Source organism: Prionailurus viverrinus, chromosome C1, assembly GCF_022837055.1.
Source record: "Prionailurus viverrinus isolate Anna chromosome C1, UM_Priviv_1.0, whole genome shotgun sequence".
Lineage (NCBI taxonomy): Eukaryota > Metazoa > Chordata > Mammalia > Carnivora > Felidae > Prionailurus > Prionailurus viverrinus.
This window is the reverse complement of record NC_062568.1, coordinates 73,518,895-73,528,465: the sequence shown is the minus strand read 5'-3', so window position 1 is coordinate 73,528,465 and position 9,571 is coordinate 73,518,895. Positions and strand designations below refer to the sequence as shown.

At 37.4% G+C, this 9,571-nt stretch overlaps 1 non-coding gene across 1 annotated transcript; it reads left to right on the top strand.

Annotated features, from left to right (window-relative positions):
* The first annotated feature begins 9,144 nt into the window (after nucleotides 1-9,144).
* Nucleotides 9,145-9,251, top strand: LOC125174133 (U6 spliceosomal RNA). Its single transcript, XR_007155265.1, has one exon. It is a non-coding gene; the product is annotated as a U6 spliceosomal RNA (small nuclear RNA).
* Nucleotides 9,252-9,571: the final 320 nt, after the last annotated feature.

The following is a 9,571-nucleotide window of genomic DNA, read 5'->3' as shown; positions in this document are numbered from 1 at the left end:
TTTATGGCCCTTTGTATTTCTATGTTGTTTTTTATTTCTCCTTTCATTTCTGAATTTGGTTGAGTCCTCTATCTCTGTCTTTTATGAGTCTAGCTGGAGATTTATTAATGATGTTGATCTTTTCAAAGAACCAGCTTCTAGTTTTATTCATCTTTTTTTTAGTTTAAATTTTGTTTATTTCTTCTTTAATATTTATTATTTCCTTTCTTCTCTGATTTGTTTTGTTTGTTCTTTTTCTAGTTCCTTTAGATGTTACCTTAGGTTGCTTGTCTGATATTTTTCTTGCCCCTTGTGGCAGACCTGTATTGATATAAACCTCCCTCTTAGAATTGCTTTTGCTGCGTCCCCAAAATTTTTGAACTGTTGTGTTTATATTTTCATTTGTCTCCATATAATGGTTGACTGATGCATTGTTTAATAGCATGTTATTTGACCTCCATTTATTTGTGGTCTTTCTAGATTTTTTTCTTGTGGTTGATTACTTGTTATAACATTTTGGTTAGAAAGGATGCATGGTATGACTTTGATCTTTTTCTTTTTCTTTCTTTCTTTCTTTCTTTCTTTCTTTCTTTCTTTCTTTCTTTTTATTATTATTTTTAATGTAATTTATTGTAAAATTGGCTAACATACAGTGTGTAAAGTGTGCTCTTAGTTTCGGGGGTAGATTTCCATAGTTCATTGCTTAAATACAACACCCAGTGCTCATCCCAACAAGTGCCCTCCTCAATGCCCATCGATCTTTTTCAATTTGTTCAGACATTTTTTGTGGCCTGATATGTGATCTATTCTGGAGAATGTACCATGTACACTTGAAAAGAATGTGAATTCTGATGTTTTCGGATGGGACGTTTTCAGTATATTTGTTGGATCCATCTTGCCCAGTGTGTCATTCAAATCCACTGTTTCCTTATTGATTTTTCTGTTTGGATGATTTGTCTATTGATGTAAGTGTTGTGTTAAAGTCCCCTACTATTATCGTATTACTATTGATTAGTTCCTTTATGTTTGTTTCTAGTTGCTTTATGTATTTTGGTGCTTTCCTGTTGGGTTTCTAAATATTCACAATTATTATATCTTCTTGTTGGATTGTCCCTTTTATTATTATAGAGTGTCCTTCTTTATCTCTTGATATAGTCTTTGTTTTAAAGTCTATTTTGTCTAATATAAATTGGTACCTTAACTTTCTTTCCACTTCCATTTGCATGGGAAATGGTTTTCCATCCCTTCACTTTCAATCTGCATGTAGGTCTCTCATAGGTAGCATATAGATGGGTCTTCCTTTTTTATCCATTCTTTCACCCTATGTCTTTTGATTGGAGCGTTTAGTCCATTTACATTCAAAATAATTATTGATAAATATGTACTTATTGCCATTTTGTTACTTGTTTTATGGTTTAAAGTTCTTCCCTGTTCATTTCTTCTCTTGCTCTCTTCTCTCACATTTTGCTGACTTTCTTTAGTGATGTGCCCGATTTTTTTGCATACCTATAGCTGTTTTTTAGTTATGGTTTCCATTTGGTTTATGTGTGACATCTTTAGCATATAGTAGTCTATATTAACTTGATGGTTGCTTAAGTTTGAACCCATTCTCTATCCCCCTCCCCCACATTTTGTGTATATGGTGTCATACTTTGCATCCTTTTATGTTGTGAATCTCTTGTTTTATAGATATAGTTAATTTTACTGCTTTTGTGCTTCCTACTTTTTTTACTCCTACCTGTGATCTTTCCTTTTGACTCAGAGACCCCTTTAACATTTCTTGTGGGACTGATTTTGTGATGACAAATTCTTTTAACTTTTGTTTGTCTTGGAAACTCTTAATCTCTCCTATTTTGAATGATAGCCTTGCTGTATAAAGTATTCTTGGTTGCAGGTTATTTTCTTTCAGCATTTTGAATATATCATGCCATTCCTTTCTGACCTGCAAAGTTTCTGTTGAAAAATCTGATAGCCTTATGGTGTTTCCCTTGTATCTAACTGTTTGTTTTTCTCTTGCTGCTTTAAAAATTCTCTATCACTATTTTTTTCCATTTTAAATATTGTGTGTTTTGGTGTGGACCTGCTTGGGTTGATTTTGTTGGGGGCTCTCTTATGCATGCTGGATTTGGATTTCTGTTTCCTCCCCAGTTTCAGGAAGCTTTCAGCTATTATTTCTTCCAGTACACTTTCCGCCCACTCTTCTCTTTCTTCTTCTAAGATCCTGTAGTATGAATGTTATTACACTTGCAGGTATCATTGAGTTCCCTAAGTCTGTTTTTCTTTATTGATTTTTCTTTCTCCTGTTCACCCTGGTTGGTTTCCATTACTCTGTCCTTCAGTTTTCTGATCTATTGTTATGTTTCCTCTAGTCAACTATTTATTCCATCTAGTGTATTTTTAATTTCAGTTATTGAATTCTTCATCTCTGGTTTGTTCTTTTGTGTGTATGTGTGTTTTCCATCTCTTTGTTGAGAGTCTCACTGAAGTCCTTCACTCTTGTCCAGTCCAATGAGTATCTTTGACCATTACTTTAATTCTCTATCAGGTATGTTACTTATCTCTGTTTCATTTAGGTTTCTTGCTGTGATTTTGTCCTGTCCTTTCATTTGGGATATACTCTTCTGTTTTAATTTTGTCTATCTCTCTATGCCTGGTTCTATGTGTTAGGAAAGTCAGCTATGTATTTTGCTCTTGAAAGTAGTGGGCTTAAGAAGAGGTCCCTTAATGCCCTGCAATGCAGTGTCCCCCATTCACCAGAAACAGGCGCTTCAGCAGTATGTCCTATGCATATTGCATGTGTCCTACTATTGTGGCTGAGCCACTTTTGCCTTCAATTTTGTCATCTGCAATTGTTCTCTATGCCTGTTGTGGGCAGGATTTGGTCTCTTTGTTGTTAGTGGGCCAGTCTGGGGTCATCTTGGGGTTTGAGTTGAGTCATACTAGGTGTTTGCTGGAAATTTAGTAGTACTAAACTGCAGAGCACTTTCCTGTTTTGTCCCCTGAGCAGCTTTCATTGGTTGGCAGGGCCTGCAGTCACACCTGATGTCTGCCCCCAGCCCACTACTTGGGTCACAATTATAATGCTATGTGTGGTGCTCTTCCTCTCTTCCCAGGCAGAAGTCACTTTGGAGTGAAGTCGCCCCTTTTGGACCTGCTTTCACACTGCTTTGGATGGGCTCTGACCAAGGGCATATTGGAGGAGGTGATTCTGCCTGAGAACATGGGTGCAGAGCACATGATGCCAGCAAGGTCAGAGCTTGTCTGCTGCAGGAAGGGTCCATAGCCACTTGGGAAAACTCAAGGGATGGATGGAAGAGGCATTTCTGCAGGAGGAGGTGGAGATGGGGTGAGCCCTGTTAAAAAGCTAGGTAGAGAGTGTTCACACTGTCCATGTATCTAGGCTGGTTGGCAGAAGGGAGAAATTGCACCTTCAAAGTCTTTGGTTCTTGGACAGTTCTTCCAAAGATCTCTGTCCTTCCAGCACATGCTCTGAGATTAGTAAGTAAATCTCCTTCCTATGTATCCCCGGCGATTTTCAAACTGCTGCTTCTATGTTGTATCTTAGTGGAGCTGTTTGTTGTACTGTCTCTTTAAGGGTGTGGACTCTAACCTACTAGTACCCCCCTCCCCAGCTGATCCTGCTGATTTTTAAGGTCCAAGCATTAAGCTCTACTGATTGTTACACCCGTCTGGTTTTAAAGCCAAATGTTATGGGGTTTGGCTTACCCCATGTGGGTTCCTCGTGCCTGCATGCCTGGTGTGGGGTCTGGTCCTCCCCAGGTCCATGGCATCCCTCCCTCTTGTGAATACTCATGCAGGTCCATTTAGCTCCCACCACATCTCTGCCCTTCCTTCCCTTTTTGATGTGACCTCTTCTCTACATTTAGCTGTAGAGAATCTATTCTGTCAGTCCTTAGGTCATTTTCTGGGTTATTTCACTGATGTGGGTTTTGTCTGGTTGTATCCATGGGACAAGGTAAGTTTAAGATCCTTCTACTCGATCACTTCCCTAGAAGTTGCTAGGGAACTATTAATAATGGGCCATGTTTTTTTCTTGAGCTACATCATGTAATAGACAAAATTGAGATTTTCCTTAGAAAAATGATGATTAAAGTCTCCTAAAGTTAATTGTTCTCTTTAAATTTAGGGAACACACCTTTACATTTATTTGTAACAGAGATACAATTTCTGCCCTTAACGGAAGGGCTGACATCAGGTCTGACAAAATGGCCTCTTGTTGTGGAGATAGCTTCAGTTTTCTGAGTGTCTTAGTCTATTGAGACCTGCAGCCTGGCAAGCTGGAAGATAAGGGCTGTCTTGTGTTTCTTTTCTTTTCTTCAGACAGCAGCCAAGCATGGTGCTTCTCACACAATAGATGTCAAAGAATGCTATTGACCAAATGTCTGGGTGTTTCAGTCATTTGGAATGCATATCGCTGTCTATTGTTCATATTTGAAACACAAACAGCATTAATACTGACTGTTCTGTGGCTTCTGAATTCCTTTCCCAGCTCTCTCCTCATTTCGACTAATTACTGTAATGGGCAGAGCACCCTTTCTATTTTGACAGTTAAGATGGAAGAAATTGAAAATTCGAAAAGACCATAAAGGACAGAGTCTCAAAAAAAGAATCCATTAAAGTCACTTAAAAGTTATCTCAAATCCTCAGCATCCAATGTCCCTAACTTAAAATTCCCTATTTTGTTAAGGCTTAAATGAAGTGGCTCCTTTTCCCATCCTGAAGATCACAGAAGCCATTTTACTTTGGAGAGGATTCCTCTACCTTTGTGTTATAAGTGTCCTTAAATTTTTATATAGATGCGAATAAGAATAGCTAATCTTTCCTTTTCTCATTTCTGAAAGTGAATTTTCTCCTTTCATCCTCTAAGATGATGAATAGAGAAGGGCATATGAGAAACTGGTAAGTGGGGTTGTTTATCCATCAACTATAAGATTAATAACACACAGAGCAATTCTCACAGTTATTATATTTATAAGCAGGAATAGCTTGAGGCAAAATTGAGAAAGTTATCTTTGCTACCAACATATCTTTATTTTATCTCCTTTATTAATCTCCTTCCCAAACTTCTAGAACTTAGTGCCCAACCTTTCTGCTGTCCTTTAAAAGCCCAAGTCTTAATCCACCCCCCAGCATACATTTCAGAATTCCCTCCAGAGGAGCTTTGTGCCTGACTTTTCTGGACTCCTTTTACTTTGTTCTCCCTTGCTTTTGCATATTCCTTCCTCCCAGGCTTTGCTTGATATTGGGCTAACAAATGTGATCAATTCCCCCATTTAAGGTAGCATTAATCAATTATGATTCAGTGTGTTACAGAAGAGTTGTATCATATGCACATTTAACTTAAATCAAGCACGAGCAGAGGGTTTGAAGATCGAAAAAGATGAGAGAGAGGAAGATAATGAGTTATAATGCATTCCCCATTCTCCCAGTCAGCTCTCATAGACTGGGAGGCTTAACCAACAGTCTATTTGTTCAACCAAACATATTTATATTTCACAGTCCTGGGAGCTGGAAGTCAGAGAGCAGGGTGCAGCATGGTATGGTTTTGGTGAGGCCTCTCTTCCTAGTTTGCCAATAGCCACCAACTCTCTGTCTCTTCACATGTTGGGAAGAGAGAGAGAACTCCCTCTTTTTTATACAGCCACCAATCCTGTTGGGTTAGGGGTCCACCCTTATGATCTCATTTAATCTTAATTTCCTCCTAAAAGCCCTATCTCCAAAAATAGTCACAATGAGGAGTTAGAGCTTCAGCATATGAGTTGGCGGGGGTGGGAGGGACGAAATTCAGTCTATAGCATCCATTCTATTCCATTTGTGGATGATCAGGATGAACAAAATGGCAGACCTGTCTATATCTTACATATGTATGTATATATATATATTTATGTATTTCTCCTTGGTCAGTCTCAAGTTCTATTTCCATTCCATGAATGCCCATATGTTCAAATGGGCTGGATTTGATTCTAAAATTTAAATATATGTTAATTTCCTGTAGTATGGCTAACAGCTTCATTTGATATCAGTTGAAGAAATAGTTTTCTGTTCCAATAATACTGGGGAAGAAAAAAATGATGTAAAATTTGCTGAGAAATGGCATATATGCATGCTATACTTCATGGGCAATGTAAGAGACTTTCACTTATTTGAGTGTGATTTTTCACCTTAGGAATTGCTTTTAGATCTGTATAGGACTTTATTATACATTTGGATTTCAAATCGCTTTTATAGCATAACCTGAAGTCATGAGTAGTCTGGGAGTTACAGATACTTGTTAGGATGTATTTGGGTGAGGAGACCTAAGGGTACTTTGAAAACAAGCATAGGCAGTGCCCATCTCTGACTATAGATAAAAAATGAATTTTTACATAAGACTTTGTGATTTATAAAATGCTTTTATAACCCTCACATAAAAAATTAACATGAAGTAAAGTACAAACTTAAAGTGACCTGTTGATCAATTCAGGATATTATTAACATGTCTCAGAAATGATCAATAAGTTCCGTGCAGTGGGACAGTTATATTCGAATGGACTTCCCTGGAAACTTGGTCTCTTGTTATTAAAATTGGAATTTAAAAATAAATAATTCCCAGGTAGGAAACAGTTGCAGGAGAACAGTTTATTTAACACTTATTTATTCAGGAAGTATTTGAATGTTGACTAAATGCCATCACTGTTCTAGGTTCCAGGGAACACTTGAGATCAAGATGCGCAAACTTGTTCTAATGGTGCTTACATGGAGTGGGGAAGGAAATCGGCAGTAAACAAATACAATAAGCATAATACCAGCTGGGAGTAAATTGGGCTAACATTACAGGGTGTCTGGATTGTTGTTTTAGATTTAGTTATTAAGGAGTACCAATCAGATTTAAGGCAAGCTCTGACTGCAAGGAGCCAGTCATTCAAAGAGAAGGGAGCACAATGCTACCAAAGGGCATAGCTTGGACAAAGGCCTGTGGTGTGAATGAACTGCTATGTTTGCAGATCAGGTGCAAAGCAGCATGTCCATCTGTAGCAAAATGGAAAAAGGGAGAGTAGCTACAGTACTGGTCTTCCTCAAGAAGATGTGTAGGAATTTGTGACAAATTAGAGAAACCAGTAGAATGAGCTATGTGAAAATAGTTGATGGAAACTGTTTAAACTGTATACTCTGAGCCAGTGCAAAGAGAGAGAAAATTCTCTGAAATTATCATAAGTGTCCTGATATGAGAAAATTATCATTTCAAGGGAGATAAACCGGGAGATTGAGAAAATGACCTGCTTTCCCCAGTATGCTATACCAATATTACCATTTATTATGTGTGTCACAGCAGTGGAAACAGAAGAACAAAGATTTTGCCAGCACCTTAGTGATGCTTAGCTCTAGCACTAGCATCATACTAGTTATCTGTAATGTGGGAATGCTCTGTGTGTATGTATGTATGTATATATGTATGTATGTGTGTTGTGTGTGCTGTGCTGTGTGTGTATATATATATATATACACATATATATATAAATGCATGTTATATGTATGCATTATGTATAAAACATGCATTTGTGTATCATATATAAATATATATTATGTATTATAAATGTATATAGATACATGTATAAATATATATACACATATATATTTATATATACATACATATACATCTGTATATATCCGTCAGAACACAACGGAGGCTATCAGAGTAGAACAAAACATTGGTAAACCTAGGCTTTGAATTCAGGAAGATTGGGGGTCCATCTCGGATCATACCTCCTAAGGCTGTTACTTCCTTGGGCAAATTACTTTATTGGTCTATAGCTGAGTTTTCTTTTCCAAACAGTGAAAATAAAATTACCTTACTTGCAGCGTTGTTGGAAGGACTAAATAATGTAATACTGACTAGTTATGCACTGACTAGTACATGACAGAAATTTTTTAAAAAATGGAGTCTATTACTCTTACCCTCATTTAATGAGTTCATTCCATTTTGCACATTTTGTCATTCTCAACTAAAACTTATGTTGTCACTATGTATGTTAAGAAAATTTCTTCAGGAACTGTAAATGATGAAGACCTGAATTTGGTTGGACCCACCCAAAGAAAATTACTCCATTAAATAAAATGAAAAACCCAAGCAACAAAAAGTCTATTGCCTTTACACAATTATCTTGGTTTAGAGGTGACACTCCTTTATTTTGTAACAAGCATGATTTCCCATAAGCAAAATGTTCATAAGCCTCATTTTGAAGACAAGGACTCAGGGGTGCAGAAGGGCTTATTTTCAAAGATGGAGCTACCAACACAGCATCCTCTGTATATTTTTTATTTGAAAATTCTGAGAATCTGCTTGGGCAGTGAATATGCTGCCTAGTGTCTTATATTCTGAATTTGGTCAGTATGATTAGGAAAGGGAAAGGAGTAGAAACATGACAGAGTATGGGCCGCAGCTATTTCTAGAAAAGGCGGAGTGAGCATTTACTGTAAAACATAACCCATGCACTTACCAGCAAGGAAGGATGTAGAAATATTTTTCAGCTACTCAGCTAGAATAAATAAAACCTTCACTTTAAGGAGTAGATTTCTGACAGTAGCAAGAGAGTTTTTAATTAACATCAGAGTTATTATTAGAGGCTTCCATAAGTAAAGCTACCCTTGATCATTTTTTTATCCTCTTTTGCATGGAAAGATGAAGACAGTATAATGTGTTCTTGGGTATTTCAAATCAATTAAGAACAGGTTCCCCAAATAGAGAGAGTGTGTGGGTTATTTGTTTTACTCTTTGTTCAAACTATGGCATTCACACCATCCACACACTTACATCTGTGGTCTAGAAGTTAGGAATGATTGGGGTGGCTTCAGTGGCTTCTCTAAATGGAGACAGAGCTACACTTCCCTGTTCTGAGAATGATGTTGTTGGGCGAGACCCTCTCCCAGGTGTATAATTATCCCATTGCTAATATGTTATGAAGTGAAAGAGTCCTAAAACAAATAGAAGTTTCAAAGAAAATAAATTAAAATGAATCTGGCTGTGTTTATTTTATTCCAGTTGTACTAGCAAAATAATAGCAAGGATGGAGGAAAAATATGGAAAGGATGGATAAATTTCAAAATTTTGTGCTAAAAGCAAGGCTGCATTTTTCAAAGGGAATTACTGTTAATAAAGAGTAAAGAGTGCTCGCTTCGGCAGCACATATACTAAAATTGGAACGATACAGAGAAGATTAGCATGGCCCCTGCGCAAGGATGACACGCAAATTCGTGAAGCGTTCCATATTTTTGAACAACTCAGGAGACTATAGATGCTGGTGAGGATGTGGAGAAACGGGAACCCTCTTGCACTGTTGGTGGGAATGCAAATTGGTGCAGCCGCTCTGGAAAGCAGTGTGGAGGTTCCTCAGAAAATTAAAAATAGACCTACCCTATGACCCAGCAATAGCACTGCTAGGAATTTATCCAAGGGATACAGGAGTACTGATGCATAGGGCCACTTGTACCCCAATGTTCATAGCAGCACTCTCAACAATAGCCAAATTATGGAAAGAGCCTAAATGTCCATCAACTGATGAATGGATAAAGAAATTGTGGTTTATATACACAA